General features: G+C 39.3%; 1 non-coding gene across 1 annotated transcript; it reads right to left on the reverse strand.

Annotated features, from left to right (window-relative positions):
* Nucleotides 1-23,290: 23,290 nt before the first annotated feature.
* On the reverse strand, nucleotides 23,291-23,398 carry LOC112718520 (small nucleolar RNA R71). Its single transcript, XR_003160857.1, has one exon. It is a non-coding gene; the product is annotated as a small nucleolar RNA R71 (small nucleolar RNA).
* Nucleotides 23,399-26,381: the final 2,983 nt, after the last annotated feature.

Raw genomic sequence — 26,381 nt, forward strand, 5'->3', positions numbered from 1 at the left:
AACAGAAGAGTAAAAGATGGATTGACTAGGAGTAGATCTCAAACAGAAAATGTAAATTAGCTTGAAGAAGCCTTAGCAGATGAATCAGAAAGGAAATACCAGATCTCAGGGGTCTAGAGACTAGAAAACTAAGTCTAGATCTCACTACCTTCCTTGATCCAATTCAAAGATTAATTGCAAATGAATTTAAAATCAAACAGTAGAAGAAAGGAATTTAAATCTCAATTTCTCAAATGGTTCAGTAAATCAAACAGAGAGAGATCTCAAGGTGAGATTGAAACAGAATTCCTTCAATTCTTAACACCCAAGACTCCAAGCACAAGAAAACAAAAGAGGGGAAGAAAACCCAGAGGAAGAGAATCCAACTCTCCTTCCCAATTCTCCCCGAAAACTCTAAATCTCAATAACCACAATAAGAAAATAAAACTGAGCTCTCCACTGTAAGTCTTATAAAAAACTAAAAAGGAAAAGCTCCCTATAAAACTTAAATTCTAAGCTATTTATACACTCTCTTTTAATGATATTGAAGCCTTGAATTGGGCCTTTGCTCTTGATGAAATTGGGTTGAATCAAGCTCTTGCTGAGTGCTCTTAACCTTGGGAAAAATTTAAGCCTTGAACCGGGCCATGAACCATTCAAGTTTGAGCCAACGTTTAAGGCAAACGTTGACTCAAACGTCTTCGTGAAACCCATTATGCAGCTCGGCCATTTTTGCTGTCATCCACGTTTGAGCCAACGTTTGAGGTCAAATGTGAGCTCAAACGTGGCCCTTCCCAAGCAGCTCTTCTAGCCAACATTTGGCCTAATGTTTGAGGCAAACGTTGGCGCAAACGTAGCTCGTTAAATCATCAAACAGGGGTGTTAATTCATGCTCTTATGGCGCCAATGTTTTACCTCAAGTTTGAGACAAACGTTGGTGCAAACATTGCCATGCTCCTGGGTGGAAATTAATTAGCCAACGTTTGACCTCAAGTTTGAGGTAAACGTTGGCACAAACGTTGGCTCCTCCAGGGTGTGGTTGCACTCTTTCTCACGTTTGAGTCCAAGTTTTAGGCAAACTTGAGCTCAAACGTGAGTCCTTCATCTTGCCTTTTACTATTCCCGTTCTTCAACCTTCTTCCAAGCCTTTCTCTACCTATCATCAATCAACAATTGCATCAAAGCTATGCTATAATCATGAGAGTTCTTCTTCTTCTTGACATATAAGCAATTATGGCACAAAAACTCATAAAAATGCATCAATTCATTCATGGTTGATTGAATCTAAGTACACATGAATTTCTACCCAAATAGCTTACTTGCAACTCAAGAAAGTGCATAAAACCTATTAAAAACAAAGGAAAAAGGCTAGTAAAACTAGGCTAAGTTGACTTGTCATCAGAAGGGACGTCCGATGGAATTGTCATGGCTCTGGCTGTGGAGGACATTTTGGAGGAGAAAGAACTGTAGCCAATGTGTTGCACTGTGGTTTCTTTTGGCCCACTATCTTCAATGATGCAAAAGAACTAGTAAAGAGTTATAATGAATGCCAAAGAGTTGGAAACTTGCCCAAGAGAAATGAGATGCCACAACACTTCATCCTAGAACTTAAACTATTTGATGTGTGGGGGATTGATTTCATGGGACCATTCCAAACCTCATACTCAAATAAATATATCTTGGTGGCAGTGGACTATGTATCAAAATGGGTAGAAGCAATTGCAACTCCAACAAATGACAATAAGGCAGTGATGAATTTTCTTAGAAAGAACATCATTAGCCGATTTAGGGTGCCCAGAGCAGTTATCAGTGATGGAGGAAGCCATTTTTGCAACAAACCATTAGAGACTCTCCTTCTAAGATACGGAGTAAAACAAAAGGTTGCAACACCTTATCACTCCGATACAAGTGGGCAAACAAAGATATCCAACAAAGAGCTCAAAATGATCCTAGAAAAGACTGTGGGAGCTTCAAGAAAGGACTGGTCAAAAAAGCTGGATGATGCTCTCTGGGCATACAGGACAGCCTTCAAGACACTAATTGGGATGTCCCGATATCAATTAGTTTATAGGAAGGCTTGTCATCTGCCACTAGAGCTTGAACACAAAGCTTTCTGGGCTCTTAAGTTACTAAACTTTGATAGCTATGCTACCGGTGAAAGAAGGATCTTGCAACTGCAAGAAGAATTGGAAGAATTCAGGTCCCAAGCCTATGAAAATGCCAAAATCTACAAAGAAAGGGCTATGAAAAAGCATGATCTCAATGTGGCACCAAAGACCATTGATGAGGGATAGAGAGTACTCCTCTACAACTCCAAATTGAAGCTTTTTCCTGGCAAGCTAAAATCAAGATGGTCAGGACCTTTTCTTTTCACCAAAGTTTCACCTTATGGACACAGAAATCATGGAAGAAAGCTCACAATGGACCTTCACTATGAATTTACAAAGGCTCAAACATTACTTAGGTGTTATGGGGGAAGGTCCCAAGATAAAGTACAAGCTCAACTGAGAGAAGTCAACCGTCAAGCTAATGACGACAAAAGAGCGCTTATTGGGAGGCAACCCAACCCGAGGTAAATTTCTTTCCCTAGCAGTTCAATAAAATAGTTAAGTAGATTTCTCTGCATTGCAAGGAATTAAGTTTGGTGTTGCACACCAAGAGAACTCAAGGGTGAATGTGTAATTCTAAGTTTGGTGTTCCACCATAAATTTCACTAAGAGCACATTGCACCCCTCAGCAAAACTGGTTAAGAGTTCCAAACAATCAGAGAAGTTACTTAACAAATGTTTGATTTTTTTAGCTCATAGTTTATTTTCTTAATAAAAGCACTTGATGTTTCATGTATGTCACTTTGCTGCATATAGAAATAGGAAAAGAACTAATTTTGGTGTTCACACACCAACTTAGGTCCATATATTCACAAGCATACATACAGACTAACCATTTCTCAAGTGCTTGGAGAACAAGCAACTTCCAATAAATTGTGTAGAACGATAATCAAGCTTTTGGAGAGACTATGCATCATCATCCAGGGAGACAAAAAGAATACCAAGGCTAGGAAAGACGATGAACAACTAAGAAGAGGCCAAAAGGTTGTATTATCACTTAACTGCTCTTGCTTTGAAATATTTTAAATTGGAAGTCTAAATGTACCCTTGCCGAGTAGTCTACTTATGTTAGGATCTTGGAAGTTTAATGCCTTTAATTTTCAATCAAGTGTGCTAGTCTAAGTGCCTGGTTTAATTGCATCTTGCTAAAATTGTATGTCTTGTCTCCTTGTTTTTAAAATTAAATAAAAGAATATGTTTGAAATAGAGAAATGAAATTGTCCCAATTGGTAAAGAATAGAACAAAGATTAAGTGAAGATATATATGTGTGATTGTATATCTAGCTCACTAATAAAGTATGAAAGGTAGAATGTCTCTTTGTAGTGTGATTTTGGCTGTTGTATGTGAAAACCTTAAAGAATAAACATCCTTAGAAGAAAGAAAGAACAAAAAAATTGAAAGAAATAGAGAATAACAAGCTAGGCACCAATAGTTTGAGCCTTAAGGCATGTGTCTGTGGTAATTTTGTGCAAGGATATGCTTGAATAAGTAAGTTCTTAGGAGTGCTTCATCACTTGACAACTTGGGTTAACTAACCTGGGATTGTCAACTGAAAATTCACAATAAAGAGCAACCTTGTCACAAAATATTTAGCAACCCAAAGAGGTGCTGGAAACCAAGGTCTTAAGAATGAATAACAAACCATGTGCCTGTAGTGAACATATGCTGAGGAAAGACTTGGGTGATTAAGTCCTTAGGAGTGCTTTAACACTTAGCACCTTAAACCAACTGGTTTGGGAGTGTTGACTGAAAGCCTACTTTAAAGAATTTCCTAAAAAACAGAACACTGAGCTACTATAGTTAAAGAATAAGTTCACAGAAAAAGAAAAACAAAGAAATAGAATATCAAGGATGAGTGAATAATAAGGTTTCACAATAGCATCTTGGTTAGTACTTAAAGAGACACTCCACACACCTGAAAACTAATAAAAGGATTAGCTATAACACTTCCTGCATGAAACCCCATTGATCAAATTCAATTACTCTCTAATAAGGACATGTATTGCCTTTTGTTTTCATATATTTTTTCTCATGATTCACTACTTGCTTGGGGACAAGCAAGATTTAAGTTTGGTGTTGTGATGCCAAGGCATCTTAGGCTAGTTTCACTAGCCTTTTTCTTTTGATTTTATTAGTTTTATGCACTTTCTTAGGCAATAGGTAAGCATTTGGATTAAAAGTTCATGCATACCTTGATTCATTCAAACATAGTCAATTTGATGCTTTTTCATGAGATTTATGCCATAATTACTTGCGTGATAAGAATGATGCAATCTCTTGTGATATTAGCAAGGCTTTGATGCATGTATTGCTTGATGATAGGTGAAGAAAGGCATGGATGGAAGTTGAAGAATGGCCATGGAAAGAAGGAGGAGAAGCAATGTTGGTGGACAAAGTCAGACCACCAACGTTGCCTCAAACGTTGGAGGCAAAGGCAGAAGCAAAGTTTTGCATAATTCTGGTGCCAATGTTGGAGGGAACGATGGCAAGCCAACGTTACCCCCAACGTTTTTGATATAATGTGCTTTTTGGAAATTGGTAAAATTTGTGGCGACGCGTACGCGTAGGCTACACTCACGTGTGGATCGTGAATGTTGACAATCCACGCGCCCGCGTAGGTGACGCACACGTGTGGATAGGCCAACGTTGGAGGGAGCGTTGCCAGTCCGACGTTGATGCCAACATGCGTGAAATGAGCTCCAAATCTTGATTTTGAAAAAGCGCATTGATGCGCACACGTATGCCACGCGTAGGTGACGTGCACGCATGGATAAACCAACGTTTGAGTGAGCGTTGCCAATTAAACGCTAAGTCCAACGTCTTTGAAAAGCTTTCAAAACTGGAATTGGGGAATTCGCATCTACGCGCACGCGTCACTAACGCGTACGCATGAATGTGCATTCTGCTGCAAAACATGCAAACGGACAGGCAGCGCAGACGCGTGAAGTGGTAAATTGTACCATCCATGTGTACGCGTAGGCCACGCATACGCGTAGATAAGCGAACGTTGGTGCTCCAACGTTGAGTCAGACGTTGCTCAAAACGCCCAAAATCCATTTTTGCCTAAGAACATTTGACTCAACGTTGGACCAAAAATGTGGACCCCAATGTTGATACTAGAACTGCACAATTGGCATCTCTCTCTCCTCAATAGCATTGGGAGCCAATCTGATGAGCGGATAATTTATACGCTTTTTGGCATTGTTTTTAGGTAATTTTTAGTATGTTTTAGTTACTTTTTAGTATATTTTTTTTAGTTTTTATGCAAAAATCACATTTCTGGACTTTACTATGAGTTTGTGTGTTTTTCTTTGATTTTAGGTATTTTTTGGCTGAAATAGAGGGACCTGAAAAAAAATCAAATTTAGAGGCTAAGAAAGGACTACAGATGTCGTTGGATTCTGACCCTCCTACACTCGAAGTGAAATTTCTGGAGCTACAGAAGCCCAATTGGTGCTATCTCAATTGCCTTGGAAAGTAGACATCTTGGGCTTTCCAGCAATGTTTAATAGTCTATATTTTGCCCGAGATTTGATTGCACAAACTGGCATCCAAACGCCCATTAGAAACCCCTTTTTTTGGCGTAAAATGCCAGAACTAGCACCAAAGCTGGAGTTAAACACCCAAACTGGCACCCAAGCTAGCGTTTAACTCCAAGGATGGCCTATGCACGTGAAAGCTTCAAAGCTCAGCCCAAGCACACACGAAGTGGACCCCGTAAGTGAATTTCTGCACTATCTGCTCTTAGTTACTCATTTTCTGTAAACCTAGTTTACTAGTTTAGTATAAATAGCACTCTCTACTGTTGTATTCGGGGGTCTTTGACCTTTTGGGGAGTTCTTTGAATCCTTTTTGTAGGCTGGCCATTCAGCCATGCCTAGACCATTTTGTTCTTAGGTATTTTTCAACGGTGGAGTTTCTAAACCTCACATATTAAAGTGAGGAGCTCTGCTGTTCCTCATGAATTAATGCAAGTAATATTGTTTTTTCTTCAATTCACACCTACTTCTTCTCCAAGATATACTCTTGTACTTAATTCAGTTAAGTCAGAACGAAGGGGGTGACCCGTGACAATCACCCACAATCTTCGTTACTCGCTTAACCAAGATCCTCGTGCCTGACAACCACAAAGCGGTCTACATGATGTTCAACGTAGTCATTGGATGTCAGCCAGAGTATACTCTCTTGGGTCTCTGATCCGTGATTTGCATTGTCTCTCCTGACAACAGAGCATCCGAATCTAAGATTAGAACCTTCATGGTATAGGCTATAACCAATAGGCAGCATTCCTGAGATCTGGAAAGTCTAAACCTTCTCTGTGATATTCCGAGTAGGATCTGGGAAGGGATGATTGTGAAGAGCTTCAAACTCGCGACTGTTGGGCACAGTGACAGTGTTCAAAAGGATCAAGGGATCCTATCTTGACACAAGTGAGAATCGACATATGATTAGCCATGCCGTAGCTGTGCCTGGTATTTTTCATCCAAGTCGAGAAATTCGACAGTTGATTAGCCGTACAGAAACCGTAGAGGACCATTTTCAGTGAGAGGATCATACAGCTTGCCATGGAAGGGAGCACACATGATTGGATGAAAACAATAGGAAAGCAGAGGTTCAATAAAACATCTCCAAACGCTTATCTGAAATTCCCACCAATGAATTACATAAGTATCTTTATTTTATTTTATGCTTTATTTATCTTTTAATTATCAAAATCTCATAAGCATTTAAATCCACCTGACTGAGATTTACAGGACGACCATAGCTTGCTTCAAGCCGTCAATCTCCGTGGGATTGACCCTTACTCACGTAAGGTATTACTTGGACGACCCAGTGCACTTGCTGGTTAGTTGTGCAGAGTTGTGAAAAGTGTGATCACAATTTCGTGTACCAAGTTTTTGGCGCCGTTGCCGGGGATTGTTAGAGTTTGGACAACTGATGATTTATCTTGTTGCTTAGATTGGGTAATCTTGTTTCTTGTTTGAGTCTAGTATTAAGTCCTAAGTTTGGTGTCAATTGCATGTTTTTAATCTTCTTAAGTTTTCGAAAAAAAGATATATATATATATATATACATTTTGTTATTCTGTGATCTTCAAGTTGTTCTTGATGATTTTCTTTGTTCGATCTCATGATTTTCTTGTTTTGTGTTTTATGTTGTTTTTCATATGCATTTTCGACTTCATAGTGTATAAGCATTCAAAATTTCTAAGTTTGGTGTCTTGCATGTCTTTCTTTTCTTAAATTTTTTTTTTCAAAAATATGCCCTTGATATTAATCATGATCTTCAAAGTGTTCTTGGTGTTCATCTTGACATTCAAAGTGCCCTTGCATGCATTACTTGTTTTCATCTTGCATTTTTATATTTTATTTCATTTTGTTGTTTTTCTCTCTCTTCATTAAAATTTAAAAAATAAAAATATATGTATATTCTCGAGTAAATAATACAGGGAAATGAAGGTTCAGAATATAAGGCAAAAGAATCACATAGAAAAAGAGCTCACTAGCATTAAAACGTCAGTAAAGAGGAAATTTGGGCATTAAATGCCAGAATGGCTGTCATTATGGGCGTTTAACGCCAGTAATGGTACCTTTCTAAGCGTTTAACACCAGTAATGGCAGCATTCTGGGCGTTAAACGCCAGAATGAGAAGCATTCTGGGGGTTTGGAAAAACGTCTAGTAAGGAAGGACTCCTAGCATTTAACGCCAGCCAGCATATCTGGCTAGGCGTTAAACGCCCAAAGAGGCAGCCACATGGGCGTTAAACGCCAGAATGGATATCATTCTAGGCGTTTTACGCCAGGATGACACAAGGGAGGTAATTTCATTTCCAATTCAAATTTTTTTCAATTTTTCATGTTTTAAATCATAATTTTTAAAAATTATCTTTCCACATTTTCAAAAATCCTTGCTAACAATTAATGTTTTGATAAAAAAATTGCAAGTTTTTTACTTTCTTGTTAAGAAAGGTTCAACCTTTGAATTTTAGAATCATATATTTTAATTTCTTGTTAGTCAAGTCATCAATTTTATAAATCAAATCTTTTTCAATCATATCTTTCCAATCATATCTTTTCAAAAATCAAATCTTTTTTCAACCATATCTTTTTAAAATCAAATCTTTTTCAATCATGTTTTTTATGTTGATTTCAAAATCTTTTTTTTCTAACTTCTTATCTTTTCAAAATTATTTTCAAATATTTTGCAAACTAATTACTATTTCTTATCTTTTTCAAAATCACCTAACCACTTTGCCACTTTCAATTTTCAAAAATCACTAACTCCTTTTTCAAAAATCTTTTTAATTAACTACTTGTATTAAATTCAATTTTTGAACACTCTCTCTCTCATCTCTTTCTATTTATTTGCTAACACTTCTCTTCTACTTATAATTCGAATCCTCTCTCTCTCTCTTTCTCTCTGTGTTTGAATTCCTCTCATTCTCTTTCTACCTCTTTCCTATATTCTTCTTTTCTTATAACACATCAAGAAATCTTTATACTGTGACATAGAGAATTCCACTACTCCCTTTTTTTCTCTTATTTTTCATATGAGCAAAAACATGGATAAAAACACTCTTGTTGAAGCTGATCCTGAACCTAAAAGGACTCTGAAGAAGAAGCTAAGAGAAGCTAAAGCACAACAATCCAGAAATGACCTTACAGAGAATTTTGAAAAAGAAACAGACATGGCAGCTGATGAGCGGATAATTTATACGCTTTTTGGCATTGTTTTTAGGTAGTTTTTAGTAAGTTCAAGCTACTTTTAGGGATGTTTTCATTCGTTTTATGTTAAATTCACATTTCTGGACTTTACTATGAGTTTGTGTGTTTTTCTATGATTTCAGGTAATTTCTGGCTGAAATTGAGGGACTTGAGCAAAACTCTGAAAAAGGCTGACAAAAGGATTGCTGATGCTGTTGGAATCTGACCTCCCTGCACTCGAAATGGATTTTCTGGAGCTACAGAACTCCAATTGGCGCGCTCTCAACGGCGTTGGAAAGTAGACATCCAGAGCTTTCCAGCAATATATAATAGTCCATACTTTATTCGGGAATTGACGATGTAACATGGCGTTGAACGTCAAGTACATGCTGCTGTCTGGAGTTAAACGCCAGAAAAACGTCATGATCCGGAGTTGAACGCCCAAAACACGTTATAACTTGGAGTTCAACTCCAAGAAAAGCCTCAGCTCGTGGATAGATCAAGCTCAGCCCAAACATACACCAAGTGGGCCCCGGAAGTGAATTTATGCATCAAATACTTACTCATATAAACCCTAGTAGCTAGTCTAGTATAAATAGGATAAGTTACTATTGTATTAGACATCTTTGTTTTATTCTTCATCTTAGGAGGCTATTGATCACATTCAGGGGGCTGGTCATTTGGCCATGCCTGAACCTTTTGCTTATGTATTTTCAACAGTGGAGTTTCTGCACACCATAGATTAAGGGTGTGGAGCTCTGCTGTACCTCAAGTTTCAATACAATTACTATTACTTTCTATTCAATTCTCTTCTATCCTTAGTCCAAGATATACGTTACATTTAACTTTGATGAATGTGATGATCCATGACACTCATCATCATTCTCACCTATGAACGCGCGTGATTGACAACCACTTCCGTTCTACCTTAGGCCGGGCGCATATCTCTTAGATTCCCCAACAGAATCTTCGTGGTATAAGCTAGATAGATGGCGGCATTCATGAGGATCCGGAAAGTCTAAACCTTGTCTATGGTATTCCGAGTAAGATTCTGGAATTGAATGACTGTGACGAGCTTCAAACTCCTGAAGGCTGGGCGTGATGACAAGCGCAAAAGAATCAAGGGATTCTATTCCAACCTGATTGAGAACCGACAGATGATTAGCCGTGCTGTGACAGAGCATAGGAATGTTTTCACTGAGAGGATGGGATGTAGCCATTGACAATGGTGATGCCCTACATACAGCTTGCCATGGAAAGGAGTAGGAAGGATTGGATGAATGTAATAAGAAAATAGAGATACGAGAGGAGCACAGCATCTTCACACACTTATCTGAAATTCCCACTATTGATTTACATAAGTATTTCTATCCCTTTTTATTTTCTATTTATTATTAGTTTTCGAAACCCGAAACTATTTAATCTGCCTAACTGAGATCTACAAGGTAACCATAGCTTGCTTCATACCAACAATCTCTGTGGGATCGACCCTTACTCACGTAAGGTATTACTTGGATGACCCAGTACACTTGCTGGTTAAGTTGAACGGAGTTATGATCACACCAGGGATTATTAAGATCCCAATTTATCACACCATGATCTCTTTGGGGTATTTTTGATTTCATACAAATACAAAGAGATCAACTTTGAGGATCACAATTTCGTCCACTTGCAACCGAACCCAACAACAATACCAGAGATGCAAGGAAGATGCTTGGTGACTATGCTGCACCAACTTCCAATTTTTATGGAAGAAGCATCTCAATTCCTGCCATTGGAGCAAACAACTTTGAGCTTAAGCCTCAATTAGTTTCTCTAATGTAGCAGAATTGCAAGTTTCATGGACTTCCATCGGAGGATCCTCATCATTTCTTAGCTGAATTCTTACATATCTGTGATACTGTTAAGACCAATGGGGTTGATCCCGAGGTCTACAGACTTATGCTTTTCCCCTTTGTTATAAGAGACAGAGCTAGAACATGGTTGGACTCACAACCTAGGGAAAGCTTGAACTCTTGGGACAAGTTAGTCAACACCTTCTTTACCAAATTCTTTCCACCTTAAAAGATGAGCAACCTCAGAGTGGACGTCCAAACCTTTAGACAGAAGGAAGGTTAATCCCTCTATGAAGCTTGGGAAAGATACAAGCAATTAACCAAAAGGTGTCCTTCTGTCATGTTTCCAGAATGGAGCATCATATGTATATTCTGTGATGGTCTGTCTGAAATGTCCAAGATGTCATTGGACCATTCTGCTGGTGGATCCCTTCATCTGAAAACACCTGCAGAAGCCCCGGAACTCATTGAGATGGTTGCAAATAACCAGTTCATGTACACTTCTGAAAGAAATCCTGTGAACAATGGGACGACTCAGAAGAGAGGAGTTCTTGAGATTGATACTCTGAATGCCATATTAGCTCAAAACAAAATATTAACTCAGCAAGTCAATATGATTTCTTAGAATCTGACTGGATTGCAAGCTTCATCCGGCAGTGCTAAAGAAGCGTCATCTGAAGGAGAAGCCTATGACCCTGAGAATCCTGCAATGGAAGAGGTGAATTACATGAGAGAATCCTATGGAAACTCCTATAATCCTTCATGGAGGAATCATCCAAATTTCTCATGGAAGGATCAACAGAAGCCTCAATAAGGCTTCAACAACAATAATGGTAGGAGAAATAAGTTTGGCAATAGCAAACCTTTTCCATCATCTTCTCAGCAACAGACAAAGAATTCTGAGTAGAGTTTCTCTCGCTTAGCAAACATAGTCTCTGATCTATCTAAGACTACTCTCAGTTTCATGAATGAAACAAGGTCCTCCATTAGAAATTTGGAGGCACAAGTGGGTCAGCTAAGTAAAAGAGTTACTGAAACTCCTTTTAGTGCTTTCCCAAGCAATACAAAAGAGAATCCCAAAAGAGAGTGCAAGGCCATAACTATAACCTAGATGGCCGAACCTAGAGAGAGTGAACAGGAAGTGATTCCCAGTGAGGAAGACCTCAAGGGACATCCACTAACCAATAATAAGTTCCTTATTCCGAAACCAGAGGAATTTGAGGCTTATACAGAGACCATAGAAATTCTACTGAACTTACTTTTGCCATTCATAAGCTCTGATGAGTATTCTTCCACTGAAGAGGACGAAGACACTGTTGAAGAGCAAGTTGCTCAGTATCTAGGAGCAATCATGAAGCTGAATGCCAAGTTATTTGGTATTGAGACTTGGGAGGATGAACCTCCATTGCTCATTGATGAGCGGGTAATTTATACGCTTTTTGGCATTGTTTTTAGGTAGTTTTTAGTAAGTTTGGGCTACTTTTAGGGATGTTTTCATTAGTTTTTATGTTAAATTCACATTTCTGGACTTTACTATGAGTTTGTGTGTTTTTCTGTGATTTTAGGTAATTTCTGGCTGAAATTGAGGGACTTGAGCAAAACTCTGAAAAAGGCTGACAAAAAAACTGCTGATGCTGTTGGAATCTGACCTCCCTGCACTCAAAATGAATTTTCTGGAGCTACAGAACTCCAATTGGCGCGCTCTCAACGGCTTTGGAAAGTAAACATCTAGAGCTTTCCAGCAATATATAATAGTCCATACTTTATTCGGGAATTGATGACGTAACTTGGCGTTGAACGCCAACTACATGCTGCTGTCTGGAGTTAAACGCCAGAAAAACGTCATGATCCGGAGTTGAACGCCCAAAACACGTTATAACTTGGAGTTCAACTTCCAAGAAAAGCCTCAGCTCGTGGATAGATCAAGCTCAGCCCAAACATACACCATGTGGGCCCCGGAAGTGGATTTATGCATCAATTACTTACTCATGTAAACCCTAGTAGCTAGTTTAGTATAAATAAGACTTTTTACTAGTGTATTAGTCGTCTTTTGACCATTCAGTCTTTTGATCACGTTTTGGGGGCTGGCCATTCGGCCATGCCTGAACCTTTCACTTATGTATTTTCAACGGTGGAGTTTCTACACACCATAGATTAAGGGTGTGGAGCTCTGCTGTACCTCAAGTTTCAATACAATTACTATTACTTTCTATTCAATTACCTCAACTTTCTATTCAACGTTGCACTTCAACTTGATGAATGTGATGATCCGTGACACTCATCATCATTCTCACCTATGAACGTGCGTGATTGACAACCACTTCCGTTCTACTCTAGGCCTGGCGCATATCTCTTAGATTCCCCAACAGAATCTTCGTTGTATAAGCTAGATAGATGGCGGCATTCTTGAGAATCCTGAAAGTCTAAACCTTGTCTATGGTATTCCGAGTAGGATTCTGGGATTGAATGACTGTGACGAGCTTCAAACTCCTGAAGGCTGGGCGTTAGTGACAGACGCAAAAGAATCAAGGGATTCTATTCCAACCTGATTGAGAACCGACAGATGATTAGCCGTGCTGTGACAGAGCATAGGACCATTTTCACTGAGTGGATGGGATGTAGCCATTGACAACGGTGATGCCCTACATACAGCTTGCCATGGAAAGGAGTAAGACGGATTGGATGAATGTAAGAAGAAAGTAGAGATTCGAGAGGAGCACAGCATCTCCATATGCCTATCTGAAATTCCCACTATTGATTTACATAAGTATTTCTATCTTATTTTATTTTCTGTTTAATTATTAATTTTCAAAACCCATAACCATTTAATCTGTCTAACTGAGATTTACAAGGTGACCATAGCTTGCTTCATACCAACAATCTCTGTGGGATCGACCCTTACTCACGTAAGGTCTTACTTGGATGACCCAGTACACTTGCTGGTTAGTTGAATGGAGTTGTGATCACATGTGCCATTACCAGGGATCATTAAAGATTCCAATTCATCATACCATGATCTCTTTGGTGTATTTTTGAAAGAGCCATTAAATAAATCTCATGCAAATACCAAGAGGGAGTACAACTTTAAGGATCACAATTTCGTCCACCAAGTTTTTGGCGCTGTTGCCGGGTATTGTTCGAATATGGACAACTGACGGTTCATCTTGTTGCTCAGACTAGGTAATTTTCTTTTCAAAAAACTTTTTCAAAATTTTTCTTTTCTTTTTTGTTTTTCCAAAAATATTTTTGAAAAAAATCAATAAAAATCCAAAAAAATCATAAAATCATAAAAATAAAAAAAATGGGCGTTTAACGCCCAGTCCGGTAGTATTCTAGGAGTTAAATGCCAGAATTGGCAGTCAGACTGGCATTTAATGCCAAAAAATAGTGTCTGGTGTCTGGCTGGCGTTAAACGCCAGTAAGGGTAGCAGAATGGGCATTTAATGCCTAGTCTGGCAGCATTCTGGGCGTTAAACGCCAGAATTGGCAGCTAGACTGGCGTTTAATGCCAGAAATGGCTTACAGTAGGTGTTTAAATGCCAGAATGGATTAGTGGTGAGAAATCCTTGACACCTCAGGATCTGTGGACCGCACAAGATCCCTACCTACCCTAACTCACTCTCTCCCTTCTTCACACCTTTCTATAACACTCTTCCCCAAACACCATTCACCTATCAAATCCTATCCTCTTCCCCATTATCTCTTCACCACTCACATCCATCCACTATTTCCCAAAATAAACCCCACCTACCCCCACCCACTCAAATTCAAGCCATTTCCCTCCAAACCCAACCCCTATCACACGGATTCCTTCTCCCCCTTACCCTATAAATACCCCTTCTTACACCTTCATTTTCACACATCACAAACACTCCCAACCCCCCTTGGCCGAACCACTCCTATACCTCTATCTCTTCCATTTCTTCTTCTTCTCCTCCTTTCTATCTTCTTTTGCTCGGGGACGAGCAAACCATTTAGGTTTGGTGTGGGAAAAAGTGTTGCTTTTTGTTTTTCCATAACCATTAATGGAACCTAAGGCCGGAGAAACTTATAGGAAGAGGAAAGGTAAGGCAGTTGCTTCCAACTCTGAGTCATGGGAGAATGAGAGATTCATCTCAAAAGCCCATCACTAGAAAGAGGATGGAGCAAACAAGAGAGCCTACTCATGGACCTCAACAAGAGCATGAAGAAGTCCCTCATCAAGAAATCCCTGAGATGCCTCAAGGGATGCATTTTCCTCCATACAACCATTGGGAGCATCTCAACACCTCCTTAGGAGAATTGAGTTCCAACATAGAACAACTAAGGATGGAGCACCAAGAGCACTCCATTATCCACCATAAAATTAGAGAGGACCAAAGACCTATGAGGGAGAAGCAACAAAGGCAAGAAAGAGATATTGAGGAGCTCAAGCACTCCATAGGATCTTCAAGAGGAAGAACTAGCCACCATCACTAAGGTGGACCCGTTCTTATTTTTCTGTTTTTTGGTTTCCTATGCTTGATGTTTTGTCTACGTTTGTGTCTTTATTACATGATCATTAGTGTCTAGTGTCTATGTCTTAAAGCTATGAATGATTCCATGAATCTCACACCTTTCTTAAATGAAAAATGTTTTTATTTGCAAAAGAACAAGAAGTACATGAATTTCAAATTCTATCTTGAAATTAGTTTAATTATTTTGATGTGGTGGTAATACTTTTTGTTTTCAGAAGGAATGCTTGAACAGTGCATATTTTTTATAGTGAAGTTTATGAATGTTAAAATTGTTAGCTCTTGAAAGAATAATGAAAAAAGAGAAATGTTATTGATAATCTGAAAAATCATAAAATTGATTCTTGAAGCAAGAAAAAGCAGTGAAAAAACACAATGCTTGCGAAAAAAAAAAGTGCAAAAAAAAAGAAAAAAAAGAAAAAGAGAAAGCAAGCAGAAAAAGCCAATGGCTCTTTAAACCAAAAGGCAAGAGCAAAAAGCCAGTAACCCTTTAAACTAAAAGGCAAGGGTGAAGAGGATCCAAGGCTTTGAGCATCAGTGTATAGGAGGGCCCAAAGGAATAAAATCCTTGCCTAGGCGGCTAAATCAAGCTGTCCCTAACCATGTGCTTGTGTCATGAAGGTCCAAGTGAAAAGCTTGAGACTGAGTGGTTAAAGTCGTGATCCAAAGGAAAAGAGTATGCTTAAGAACTATGGACACCTCTAACTGGGGACTCTAGCAAAGCTGAGTCACAATCTGAAAAGGTTCACTCAGTTATGTCTCTGTGGCATTTATGTATCCGGTGGTAATACAGGAAAACAAGATGCTTAGGGTCACGGCCAAGACTCATAAGTAGCTGTGTTCAAGAATCAACATACTAAAATAAGAGAATTGATAACACTATCTGAATTCTGAGTTCCTATGGATGCCAATCATTCTGAACTTCAAAGGATAAAGTGAGATGCCAAAACTGTTCAGAAACAAAAAGCTACTAGTCCCGCTCATCTGATTGAAACTAAGCTTCATTGATATTTTGGAATTTATTGTAAATTCTCTTCCTTTTATCCTATTTTGTTTTTGGTTGCTTGGGGACAAGCAACAATTTAAGCTTGGTGTTGTGAAGAGCGGATAATTTATACGCTTTTTGGCATTGTTTTTAGGTAGTTTTTAGTATGTTTTAGTTACTTTTTAGTATATTTTTATTAGTTTTTATGCAAAAATCACAGTTCTGAATTTTACTATGAGTTTGTGTGTTTTTCTATGATTTCAGATATTTTCTGGCTGAAATTGAGGGACCTAAGCAAAAATCTGAGTTAGAGGCTGAGAAAGGACTGCAGATGTTGTTGGATTCTGACCCTTCTGCACTCGAAGTGAACTTTCTGGAGCTACAAAAGCCCAATTGGCGCACTTATAATTGCATTGAAAAGTAGACATCTTGGGCTTTCCAACAATGTATAATAGTTTATACTTTGCCTGAGATTTAATGGCCCAAACTGGCGTCCAAACGCCCACCAGAGACCCTTTTATGGCGTAAAATGCCAGAACTGGCACAAAAGCTGGAGTTAAACACCCAAACTGGCACCCAAGCTAGGGTTTAACTCCAAGGATGGCCTATGCACGTGAAAGCTTTAAAGCTCAGCCCAAGCACACACCAAGTGGGCCCTGGAAGTGGATTTTCGCATTATCCGCACTTAGTTACTCATTTTTTGTAATCCAAGTTTGCTAGTTTAGTATAAATAGCACTCTCTACTATTGTATTCAGGGGTCTTTGACCTTTTGGGGAGTTCTTTGAACCCCCTTTTTGGAGGCTGGCCATTTGGCCATGCCTAGACCATTTGATTCTTATGTATTTTCCAATGGTGGAGTTTCTACACCTCACAGATTAAGGTGAGGAGTTCTACTGTTTGTCATGAATTAATGCAAGTACTATTGTTTTTCCTTCAATTCATGCCTACTTCTTCTCCAAGATATACTCTTGTACTTAATTTAGTTAAGTCAAAATGAAGGGGGTGACCCGTGATAATCACCCACTATCTTCGTTACTTGCTTAACCAAGATCCGCGTGCCTAACAACCACAAAGCAGTCTACATGATATTCAACGTAGTCATTGGACGCCAGCCGGAGTATACTCTCTTGCTTCTCTGGTCTGTGATTCGCATCGTCTCTCCTGACAACAGAGCATTCGAATCTAAGATTAAAACCTTCGTGGTATAGGCTAGAACCAATACGCAGCATTCCTGAGATACAAAAAGTCTAAACCTTGTCTGTGGTATTCCGAGTAGAATCTGGGAAGGGATGACTGTGAAGAGCTTCAAACTCGTGACTGTTGGGCACAGTGACAGTGTGCAAAGGATCAAGGGATGCTATTCCAACACAAGTTAGAACCGACAGATGATTAGCCATGTCGTAGCTGTGCCTGGTATTTTTCATCCGAGACGAGAAATCTGACAGTTGATTAGCCTTACAGAAACCGTAGAGGACCATTTTCACTGAGAGGATCATACAGCTTGCCATGGAAGGGAGCACGCATTATTGGATGAAAATAATAGGAAAGCAGATGTTCAGAAGCAACAAAGCATCTCCAAACGCTTATCTGAAATTCCCACCAATGAATTACATAAGTATCTTTATTTTATTTTATGTTTTATTTATCTTTTAATTATCAAAATCTCATAACTATTTGAATCTGCCTAACTGAGATTTACAGGATAACCATAGCTTGCTTCAAGCCGTCAATCTCTGTGGGATTGACCCTTACTCACGTATGGTATTACTTGGACGACTCAGTGCACTTGCTGGTTAGTTGTGCGAAGTTGTGAAAAGTGTGATCACAATTTCGTGCACCACAATCCAATCAACTTCAAAAAAGGCCAAAAGCCCAATATAGATGACTTGAAGATCAATTGAGGAAAGTGTATTAATAGTTTAGAGTTTAAGTTAGTTGGGGGGGTTGGACAGTCAGAAACCTAATTTAGGGGAAATTCCACAATCATCTTCTCTGTACTTCCCTCTGCTTTTCTGCACTATTTCTTTCTTTGTAATTTGAATTGAGCTATGATGAACTAAACCCTCTTTCATTGGGTTAGGGAGCTCTATGTAATTCAATGGATCAATATTAGTTTTCATTCTTCTTCTTCTATCTTTTCTCTTGATCTACTAGATAGATTTCGTTCTTCATTCAATCATTCAATTGTCTTGGAAGAGAACTTGAATGTAATTGGGTTCTGTGATAGTCTTGGAAGAGAAATCACAGAATTATGCTTGAAATCTCTCTCACATTGGATTAGATTGGGGTTTGGATGGATATAGTGACATGTAATCCTACCAATACTTTGATCTATGAATATGTGTGGTATAATCAGTGACCAAAATTCATCTCTTCCCATGAGCACTTAAATCAACGAATTGGGCAATTGTTCATGCCTAGAGAGATTAGATTGCCAAGAAATTGGTATCTAATCACCTAAGATTGCTAAGGAGATCAATGAATGCATTGATTGAGGAGGAGATGAAAATGAATTTGATCCGAAGGATTATCACATCTCCTGACCCCAATGAGCTTTCCCACTTCTGATCTTACCTATTCTTTCAATTTTGCAATTTACTTTGATGCTCAACAACCTCATTCCCATTTAATTTCTTGCAATTTAAGCTTCTACGCTTTAATTTCCTGCAATTTCCTTTCTGCCATTTAATTTCTGTCATTTACCCTTGGTTATTTACATTTCTTGCACTTTAAGTTTCCCGCCAATTTAAATTCTGCAATCCTTAATTTAATTTTGATTCAGTTCAACTAGAACAATTATCCAATTAACATTGATCAACCAACCAATCCCTGTGGGATTTGACCTCACTCTATAGTGAGTTTTTACTTGACGACAATCCAGTGCACTTGCCGGTAGGAAATTTGTTGAGAGACAAGTTTTCGTGCATCAGAACAACATCTAAACATTAACTAACTCGCCAAAGGTTTGATTGATGTATCAGCAAAACACAAAATTGAAACATTAAAGGCTCAAGGGCAGCCTAAAAGCAACCCAAGAGCTAAAAGTGTTTTTAAAAGAAAAAACGTTGCTAAGAAGCAACTGGCAAAAAGGTGTCACAAATTCATCCACAGAAACTTATAACAAACCAACAAAAGTTCAACAAGTCCACATGTCAGACTGTACCAATACATATTCAAAACAAAGATATAATAAGGAATCATAAAGGATCCAAAGTCGCATTAGCAGCTGCATCCTGAGGAGAAGGAGGGATAGTCGAGATAGGTGATGAGCGGATAATTTGTACGCCTTTTGGCATTGTTTTTAGTATGTTTTTGGTATGATCTAGTTAGTTTTTAGTATATTTTTATTATTTTTTAGTTAAAAATCAATTTTCTGGACTTTACTATGAGTTTGTGTGTTTTTCTGTGATTTCAGGTATTTTCTGGCTGAAATTGAGGGACCTGAGCAAAAATCTGATTCAGAGACTGAAAAGGACTGCAGATGCTGTTGGATTCTGACCTCCCTGCACTCGAAGCGGATTTTCTGGAGCTACAGAAGCCCAATTGGCGCGCTCTCAACGGCGTTAGAAAGTAGACATCCTGGGCTTTCCAGCAATACATGATAGTCCATACTTTGCCCAAGATTTGATGGCCCAAACCGGCGTTCAACGTCACCCTCAGGAATTCCAGCGTTAAACGCCGGAACTGGCACCAAAATGGGAGTTAAACGCCCAAACTGGCACTAAAGCTGGCGTTTAACTCCAGAAGGAGTCTCTACACGAAATGCTTCATTGCTCAGCCCAAGCACACACCAAATGGGCCCGGAAGTGGATTTTTATGTCATTTACTCATCTCTGTACACCCTAGGCTACTAGTTCTCTATATATAGGACCTTTTACTATTGTATTTTCATCTTTGGACATCTAGTTCTTAGATCATATCGGGGTAGCTATGTTTGTTCTTATGCTATCTTAGATCATTGGGAGGCTGGCCATTCGGCCATGCCTAGACCTTGTTCTTATGTATTTTCAACGGTGGAGTTTCTACACACCATAGATTAAGGTGTGGAGCTCTGCTGTACCTCGAGTATTAATGCAATTACTATTATTTTTCTATTCAATTCCGCTTGTTCTTGTTCTAAGATATCACTTGTTCTTCAACTTGATGAATGTGATGATCCGTGACACTCATCATTATTCTCACCTATGAACGTGTGACTGACAACCACCTCCGTTCTACCTTCGATTGGGTGAATATCTCTTGGATTCCTGATTGCACGATGCATGGTTGATCGCTTGACAACCGAGTGCTCGCCTGACAACCGAGCTAACCATTCCGTGAGATCAGAGTCTTCGTGGTATAGGCTAGAACTGATGGCGGCATTTAAGAGAATCCGGAAGGTCTAACCTTATCTGTGGTATTCTGAGTAGGATTCAATGATTGAATGACTGTGACGTGCTTCAAACTCCTAGCAGGCGGGGCGTTAGTGACAGACGCAAAAGAATCACTGGATTCTATTCCGGCCTGACCGAGAACCGACAAATGATTAGCCATGCTGTGACAGAGCATAGGAACATTTTCACTGAGAGGATGGGAGGTAGCCACTGACAACGGTGAAACCCTTGCATAAGCTTGCCATGGAAAGGAGTAAGAAGGATTGGATGAAGACAGTAGGAAAGCAGAGAGACGGAAGGGAAGGCATCTTCATGCGCTTATCTGAAGTTCCTACCAATGAATTATATAAGTATCTCTATCTTTATCTTTATGTTTTTATGCGTTCATCACCATATCCATTTGAGTTTGCCTGACTAAGATTTACAAGATGACCATAGCTTGCTTCATACTAACAATCTCCGTGGGATCGACCCTTACTCGCGTAAGGTTTATTACTTGGACGACCCAGTGCACTTGCTGGTTAGTTGTGCGAAGTTGTGTTAATGCCAGGGTATTGAACACCAAGTTTTTGGGGTTCATGACCGGAGATTATGAGAGTTGTGAAAAGTATTGTTCATAATTTCGTGCTACCAAGTTTTTGGCGCCGTTGCCGGGGATTGTTCAAGTTTGAACAACTGACGGTTCATCTTGTTGCTTAGATTAGGTATTTATTTTTTTTCGAAATTCTTGAAGATGAATTCTAGAGTTTCATGATGATTTGTTGAAGTCTGGCTGGCTGAGAAGCCATGTCTAATCTCATTGGACCGAGGTTTCAACTTATCATCACAAGAGCTTGTTGATTTTTATCAATCTTGCTTTTGGAGCAGTGATCTGCTAAGGCTTGGCTGGCCATTGGCCATGTCTAGTGTTTTGGACCGAAGCTTTCTTTGAAAGCTTGGCTGGCTGTGAAGCCATGTCTAATTCCTGGACCGGAGTCTTAGACTAGCATTGCACTGATTCCTGGAATTCTCATTAAGAATTTTGATATCTTTTTCCATTCAATTTTCGAAAAAAACACAAAAAAAAAAAATTCAAAAAAAATCATAAAATCCAAAAATTTCTTGTTTGAGTCTAGTGTCTCATCTTAAGTTTGGTGTCAATTGCATGCATTCATTCATGTGTCTTAAGGATCTTCAAGTAATTCTTGATGATTTTCGTGCTCTAATCTTTGAATTCAATTGACTTGATTATTTTGTGTGTCTCATATGCATTCTCATTAGTGTCAGTAGTATACAAACTGCTAAGTTTGGTGCCTTGCATGCATTGTTTGATTTTAGTTGCATTTTGATTATTCCTTATTATTAAAAATCCAAAAATATTTTTAATTTGTGTCTTCTCAAGTCAATAATACAGAGAATTAAAGATTCAGAACATACAGCAGAGGAATTGCATAGAAAAAGCTGGGCGTTCAAAACGCCCAGTGAAGAAGGACAGACTGGCGTTTAAACGCCAGCCAGGGTACCTGGTTGGGCGTTTAATGCCCAAAAGGGTAGCATTTTGGGCGTTAAACGCCAGAATGTGCACCATTCTGGGCGTTTAACGCCAGGATGGCACAAGGGGGAAGATTTTGTTTTCAAATCATTTTTTTTAAGTTTTCAAAATCTTTTTAAAATCAAATCTTTTTCAAATCAATTTTTCAATCAAATCTTTTTCAAAATCAATTTCTTTCCATTTTCAAAGATACTTACTATCAATTAATGATTTGATTCAACATTTCAAGTATGTTGCCTTTTCTGTTGAGAAAGGTTTAATGTTTGAATCATATCTTTTCTTGTTAGTCAAGTTTTTAATTTTCAAAAATCAAATCTTTTTAAAATGTTTTTCAAATCATATCTTCTCAATCACATTTTTTTTTTAAAACCAATCATATCCTCTTAACCACATCTTTTTCAAAATAGTTTTCAATCAAATCTTTTTGATTTCTAATTTCAAAATCTTTTTCAAAAATCACTTGATTTCTTTTCCACTTTCATTTTCGAAAATCAAGTAGTGTTTTCAAAAATGTTTTCAAAATCTTTTACTTAATTTTCGAAAATTTCTTCCCTCCTTCTCACATCCTTCTATTTATGGACTAACACTATTCCTTAATGCAAAATTCGAACTCCATCTTCTTTGATAAGTTCGAATTTTCCACTTCTGCCTTCCATTTTTCTTTTCCTCTGACACCTTAAGGAATCTCTATACTGTGACATAGAGGATTCCACATTTTCTTGTTCTCTTCTCTTTCTTATGAGCAGGAGCAAAGACAAAAGCATTCTTGTTGAGGCTGACCCTGAACCTGAAAGGACCTTGAAGAGAAAGCTAAGAGAAGCCAAAGCACAACTCTCTTTAGAGGACCTGACCGAATTCTTCAAAGAAGAAGAACTCATGGCAGCCGAAAACAACAACAATGCCAACAATGAAAGGAAGGTGCTGGGTGACTTTACTGTACCTACTCCCGACTTCTATGGGAGAAGCATCTCTATCCCTAACATTGGAGCAAACAACGTTGAGCTTAAGCCTCAATTAGTTCTCTAATGCAACAGAATTGCAAGTTCCATGGACTTCCATTGGAAGATCCTCATCAGTTTTTAGCTGAATTCTTGCAAATCTGTGACACTGTCAAGACTAATGGGGTTGACCCTGAGGTCTACAGACTTATGCTATTCCCTTTTGCTGTAAGAGACAGAGCTAGGACATGGTTGGACTCACAACCTAAAGAAAGCCTGGACTCTTGGGAAAAGCTAGTCAATGCCTTCTTGGCAAAGTTCTTTCCACCTCAAAAATTGAGTAAGCTTAGAGTGGAAGTCCAAACCTTCAGACAGAAGGAAGGAGAATCCCTCTATGAAGCTTGGGAAAGATACAAGCAATTAATCAGAAAGTGTCCACCTGATATGCTTTCTGAATGGAGCATCATAGGTATTTTTTATGATGGTCTCTCTGAACTGTCCAAGATGTCTTTGGATAGCTCTGCTGGAGGATCTCTTCATCTGAAGAAGATGCCTACAGAGGCTCAAGAGCTGATTGAAATGGTTGCAAATAACCAATTTATGTACACTTCTGAAAGGAATCCTGTGAACAATGGGACTAGTCAGAAGAAAGGAGTTCTTGAGATTGACACTCTGAATGCCATATTGGCTCAGAACAAAATATTGACCCAACAAGTCAATATGATTTCTCAAAGTCTGTCTGGAATGCAAAATGCACCAAGCAGTACTAAGGAGGCTTCATCTGAGGAAGAAGCTTATGATCTTGAGAACCCTTCAATGGAAGAGGTGAATTACATGGGAGAATCCTATAGAAACACCTATAATCCTTCATGGAGAAATCATCCAAATTTCTCATGGAAGGATCAACAGAGACCTCAACAAGGTTTCAACACTAATAATGGTGGAAGAAACAGGTTTAGCAATAGCAAGCCTTTTCCATCATCTTCTCAGCAACAGACAGAGAGTTCTAAGCAGAATAACTCTGACTTAGCAACCATGGTCTCTGATCTAATCAAAACCACTCAAAGTTTCATGACTGAAACAAGGTCCTCCATTAGAAACTTGGAGGGACAAGTGGGTCAGCTGAGCAAGAAAATTACTGAACTCCCCCCTAGTACTCTCCCAAGCAATACAGAAGAAAATCCAAAAGGAGAGTGCAAGGCCATCAACATGGCCGAATTTTGGGAGGAAGGAGAGGCAGTGAACACCACTGAGGAAGGCCTCAATGGACGTCCACTGGCCTCCAATGAGTTCCCCAATGAGGAACCATGGGAATCTGAGGCTCAAAATGAGACCATAGAGATTCCATTGGACCTACTTCTGCCATTCATGGGCCCTGATGAGTATTCCTCCTCTGAAGAGGATGAGTATGTCACTGAAGAGCAAGTTGCTAAATACCTTGTAGCTATCATGAAGCTAAATGACAAGTTATTTGGAAATGAGACTTGGGAGGATGAAGCCCCTTTGCTCACCAAAGAACTGGATGACTTGTCTAGGCAGAAACTGCCTCAAAAGAGACAGGATCCGGGGAAGTTTTCAATACCTTGTACCATAGGCACCATGACCTTCAAGAAGGCCTTGTGTGACGTAGGGTCAAGTATAAACCTCATGCCTCTCTCTGTAATGGAGAAGTTAGGGATCTCTGAGGTGCAAGCTGCAAAAATCTCATTAGAGATGGCAGACAATTCAAGAAAACAAGCCCATGGACTTATAAAGGATGTTCTGGTTAAAGTTGAAGATCATTACATCCCTACTGATTTCATAGTCCTAGAGACTGGGAAGTGAATGGATGAATCCATCATCCTTGGCAGACCTTTCCTAGCCACAGCAAAGGCTGTGATTGATGTTGATAGAGGAGAGTTGATCATTCAAGTGAATGAAGAATCTTTGGTGTTTAAAGCCCAAGGATATCCCTCTGTCATCATGGAGAGGAAGCATGAAGAGCTTCCCTCAAAACAGAGCCAAACAGAGCCCCCACAGTCAAACTCTAAGTTTGGTGTTGGGAGGCCACAACCAAACTCTAAGTTTGGTGTTGAACCCCCATATTCAAACTCTAAGTTTGGTGTTGGGAGGTTCCAACATGGCTCTGAGTATCTGTGAGGCTCCATGAGAGTCCTCTGTCAAGCTACTGACATTAAAGAAGCGCTTGTTGGGAGGCAACCCAATGTTATATTTTATCTATTTTCTTTTGTTATTTTATCTTTTTTTGTAGGTTGATGATCATGAGAAGTCACAAAATCAATGAAAAAAGCAAAAACAGAATGAAAAACAGGAAGAAAAATAGCACACCCTGGAGGACGCACCTACTGGCATTTAAACGCCAGTGAGGCTAGCTGTTGGGCGTTTAACGCCCAGTCTGGCACCATTCTGGGCGTTTAACGCCAGAAAGGGGCACCAGACTGGCGTTAAACGCCAGAAAAGGGCAAGAAGCTGGCGTAAAACGCCAGAAATGGGCACCAGCCCGGCGTTTAACGCCAGAAATGGCTAAAAACGCAATTTTGCTTGCCATTTGGTGCAGGGATGACTTTTCCTTGACACCTCAGGATCTGTGGACCCCACAGGATCCTTACCTACCCTACCACTCTCTCTCTTCTTCACCCATTCACCAATCACCTCAACACCTCTTCCCCAAAAACCCCACCTACCTCACCATTCAAATTCAAACCACTTTCCCACCCAAACCCACCCTCAAAAGACCGAACCCTACCCTTACCCCTCTCCTATATAAACCCTCCTTCACTCCTTCATTTTCACACAACCTAAACACCATTTCTCTCCCCTTTGGCCGAACACAAAGCCATTCCCTTTCTCCTCATTTCTTCTTCTTCTCATCTCTTCTTCCTTCTTTTGCTCGAGGACGAGCAAACATTTTAAGTTTGGTGTGGTAAAAGCATTGCTTTTTGTTTTTCCATAACCATTTATGGCATCCAAGGCTGGATAAACCTCTAGAAAGAGGAAAGGGAAGGCAAAAGCTTCCACCTCCGAGTCATGGGAGATGGAAAGATTCATCTCAAGGGTGCATCAAGACCACTTCTATGAAGTTGTGGCCTTGAAGAAGGTGATCCCCGAGGTCCCTTTTTCACTCAAAAAGAGTGAATATCCGGAGATCCGACATGAGATCCGAAGAAGAGGTTGGGAAGTTCTTACCAACCCCATTCAAAGTGTGAACCCGGATCCAAAGAATTATCTTACTATGGTTCGGGGGAAATACTTGGATTTTAGTCCGGAAAGTGTAAGGTTGGCATTCAATTTGCCCATGATGCAAGGAGATGAACACCCTTACACTAGAAGGGTCAACTTTGATCAAAGGTTGGACCAAGTCCTCACAGTCATATGTGAAGAGGGCGCCCAATGGAAGAGAGATTCAAGAGGGAAGCCGGTTCAATTAAGAAGG

The sequence above is a fragment of the Arachis hypogaea genome, chromosome 10 (assembly GCF_003086295.3).
Source record: "Arachis hypogaea cultivar Tifrunner chromosome 10, arahy.Tifrunner.gnm2.J5K5, whole genome shotgun sequence".
Lineage (NCBI taxonomy): Eukaryota > Viridiplantae > Streptophyta > Magnoliopsida > Fabales > Fabaceae > Arachis > Arachis hypogaea.